Genomic DNA, 4,276 nt, shown 5'->3' on the forward strand with positions numbered 1-4,276 from the left:
TGCAATAGTCAATGACCCATTTCAGGAGTGTTATTCGTGAAAACTCTCAAAAAATCAATACATTTCTCCTTTCGCTGGTTGTGATTGAGGAGAACGGAAATGGCAGCACTGCCCTACATCTGTGAGGAACCAGTGGAAAAATGTCAACCTTCTTAGGTGACCTAGCTGTGATGGATGGCATGGACCAAGGTGCCTTTGCTCCTGTGGGAACTGACAAGGTGAAAGTGTTGTGTACAATTGATGGTCATTCCAAGATCCAGCTGCACTTTATTTTACGGTACGTGCACTTTCATTGTACTTATAGTGTACTTACTGAATCATTTAAGGTAACTTCATGGGTTAAGATTAGGTTTAGGTATAGGTTCAGTACCTAGTCATTACCCACCCAGTTGTAATTACTACAATTGGTATATAGTATGTACATGCAAAACAGGACTGTAAATTAAAGTGCTACGCCTACCCAAGGTCCTTTGAACAAGATTGGTCTCTGTATCTTTGCATGAGCATAGAACAATGACTAAGGGTTAAACTGGGATTTTGGAGGTGGGGAAACCCAAAAAAAATGAATGTGATTCTGATGAATTAAAGGTGCTGGAAGGCAAAACATAACCCCTGATGATAACAGGAAAAGAGACATGTAATGCACCAGAGGAAAATCTCTTGAAAACTGTTTTTTATTATTGCAGTTATTTTTAAGGTGTTTTTAAAGGTTTGGTAATCATAATTGACATAAAACACTGAAATGATGTGATACTAAGTCACAATTATGAGATACAATTATGACAAAGACCTAATTTTGAGAAAAAAAAAGTTCAAAATATGAAAAAATTAAGTTATGAAAAAAAGTTTAAATTATAATAATTTAATAATTTATTTTGTCACTCATTTGCTTTTATATGCAACTTGTCATAAATAAATAGGCTATCACCTTTTATCTCATATTTATGATTTTTTACAATGTGTCATGATTTTGAATTCTCATAAATTACTTAGTATGTCATAATTTCGACTGTCATAATTATGATTTACCAAAAATCATGATTTTTTTTTATTATGTGGCAGAAATACACTTCCATATTAAGGAGCCACCAAGAGTTGAACGGGTTTTTTTTTTAATATATATATATATATATATATATATATATATATATATATATATATATATATATATATATATTTCCTCTATGAAGAATTTGTTACCAAAAGAGGTGGAAATTTTTATTGGAATTTGATTGGAGATACAAGTCAGAATCTTTTCAGAGACTTTTGCATTGCATTATGTTTTCTCATGCATATGAATTCCTGTTTTAACCATGTGTGGTTGAGCACACATACATGCATGTTACATTATTAACATCATTAAAAAAGCACGGTTCAGGTTTTGCTGCAGGGTTCAAGTGAAGGTCAGTGAATGTCATCGGTTTAATTTATTAGTGATGTCAGGCAAGCCATGATGTTCTTGTTGTGAAGATCTAGGGGAAATTGGAGTTGCAATTATTTAAGCATGCCTGCAAATCATAGATGACTGCACAAATTGAAAAGATAAAAGCACAATAATCACACATTATTCTCAGACCACAAACATGTGGTTTTACTCACAATCAGTTTGTTTTACACTGAGTGTTTTGTAGTGTGGTGCTTTATAGTCCAGTACTTCTGTGGTATTCTTCACATAACAGTGCCACCAAGAAGGCTCAGCAAAAATGTTCAGGTCCAACCACAACTTTGAGGAAAACTGCTGAGTGAGTCAATCGCACTGCCTCTGGGAAAGAAATCAAACACTCCTGTGATTAGAAAGCTTGACTGCTTGGCATCAAGATAAATGACGGATGTGAATTCACAGATTGCAGTTATCCGCATGTGCCATATGAAAACTATGCTTTAGCTATAAATTTGATTCTAGTGCAAATAGCAAAGCCATACCTAGTGTTACATATCATAGAAAAACCACAACACTTGATTGAAGACTGAAAAAACACATTAAGCTGGAGAATCAGTCCAGCCTAATCATACTGAATTGAATCCTTTGTATGTTTGGTACTGTAACCGTAACTGAAGTGCCCTAAATGGGTGCATATGCCTTTTTAGCGCCCTTGATGCTTGTTATTACTTCTTTAGATTCAGTATGATGTACCTAGACTGTCAAATGTAATGGATGAAGATAGGCTACACAGCCACACTTTACCTGAATCTGGAGTGCCTCTGGGCTCTGCTTTAGGTCCGCCCTACATTTGTCCCTAACACGTAGAAATAATGAACTAGGGCATCAAAGGCTACTTGTAAGCCTTAATAAATTCTTTTGATCTATCTCCATTTGCAGTTCAATAGTGAATACATGATTTTTAAACTATTCGTAGATGGTTTTAGGGGGAGCCAGAGGCTGAAATTGTAAAATAGGAAATAAAGAGACACACAGTACATTTCCAAAGGTAGAAACCTTTTCTACTTAACAGTATTGGCAACTGCAGCTACAAACATTGCTAACATACATTAATAAAATTAAGCCATGCTATCTTCTTAGACAAACTTTGTGGTAAGATGCCATCCTAGTTTGTCAGAACCTGACAAATATCCAAAGTCACGTTCCAGCATCCAGCAGAAAGCCTTCTCATAAGAATAAAAGCTGTTAAAACAACAATAGGTATGGCTATATTCATTATTAGTGTCTATGATTTTGAAATTAAACAAAGCACAAATGGATTGAGGTGTCCACATAATTTGCTAGAGTAGCTACCATATGATTGTTTGGGGTAAATAGAAGCCAGAATGACAAAACGTTGCACTACGGAACTGCAACTTCTCTATCGCCATCTGTGGTTGAAACATAAAATTGCAAGTTACCTGCAAATTTGCTGTTTTTGTTCTGAGTCATCAGAACTAAGAAACTAAAACTTTAGACATCTGGCTCTGACTATAATGGCAAATATCTTTCTCTTTCTGGGGCACAGGAGTACGTAGGGAGAATTCAAATCTTGCCCAAGGCAGCTGAAGGTAACTTTGTTTGTCGTCTCCCGAGGGTGACCTGGTTGCCTTGCCAACAAAGCATGTAATTGGAAATGAAGCAGCCGCACTGCCAAGCCGTCTTTGCTGATCAACCATTGTGTGATGCCTCACACACACACACACACACACACACACACACACACACACACACACACACACACACACACACACACACACACACACACACACACACACACACATACACACACACACACACACACACACACACACACACACACACACACACACACACACACACACACACACACACACACACACACACACACACACACACAACACACACACACACACACACATTTCGTTCAAAGCACAGTGACTGATGTGCAAAAGCTGACTGTTTGTAACGTACCAATAACCTCTAACCCCCACCCCACCCCGCCTATTTGACATCATGAATGTTTAAAATCTTCCCAAAAGCACTTTATTTTGTATGTGGCTTAAGTGCACACCTATCTGTTAGAGTGGAGGATAAAACATGTCTGACAGGAAGTACAACACTGATTTCAATTATCAGAGTAAAAAAGTGTGTTAAGGGTTACTCTGTAAGAGAAGCTGACTTGGTGACTTTTTTCCCATGAGGCAGCGCATGAGAAGCACTGATGCTGAAGCCCACAAACTTCTAGAACTCAGAAATGGCACTAAATAACCAGACACATCAGTTCCAAGAAGTTTTCTTTAGTTTTTTCCCTTCATAGCTCAAGTTATAAATCATGAAAATCCATTCGCTACAAGAAAATCCTTTTTATAGTTTTGTTCTGCTTGGTTAATGCTTCTGAAACTCAAAAGTCCAAGTAATATACTGCAGTTTAGCGCAGCGTCACAACATACCTGCCTCATCCTTCAAGAGTTTGTTCTGTAGCATTGTTGACTCTGAACTTTATATGTCAGTTTGAATATATATGCGGCAAATCAGAGCACACAGTAGTAAAGGTCACGGATGAACAAGATGAATCTTCCTCTAAGCTGTCTTGCTTTCTGGCATCAGTATATCAATGCCATGTCTCCCCTGCTGAAAAATGCATACTGAAAATTAATATTTTTGAAACAGACAGTCTTATTGAATTAAAAGTCCTCAATTGCATATTCCTGTCTTCAATGCATGCCAAAAGGCACACAAAAAAGAGAACAAAATGAAAGGAAAGAAGAAGTATTTTCATCTTAGGAATTGTTCTGAATGAGTGAGTCTTTGCTTGGGGCAAGGTGATCTTCAGTATAGTGGGAAAGATTTTAATGAAAGATACATGAACGCTTT

General features: G+C 37.0%; 1 long non-coding RNA gene across 1 annotated transcript; it reads right to left on the bottom strand.

The window, feature by feature from the left end:
• Positions 1–1,414: 1,414 nt before the first annotated feature.
• On the bottom strand, positions 1,415–4,025 carry LOC143712115 (uncharacterized). Its single transcript, XR_013194999.1, has 3 exons — positions 3,853–4,025; positions 1,600–1,762; positions 1,415–1,472 (listed from the first exon to the last, which is right to left on the bottom strand). It is a non-coding gene; the product is annotated as an uncharacterized LOC143712115 (long non-coding RNA).
• Positions 4,026–4,276: the final 251 nt, after the last annotated feature.

The sequence above is a fragment of the Siphateles boraxobius genome, unplaced genomic scaffold (genome assembly GCF_051911475.1).
Source record: "Siphateles boraxobius isolate OS27281-9 unplaced genomic scaffold, OSU_SipBor_1 5, whole genome shotgun sequence".
Classification (NCBI taxonomy): domain Eukaryota; kingdom Metazoa; phylum Chordata; class Actinopteri; order Cypriniformes; family Leuciscidae; genus Siphateles; species Siphateles boraxobius.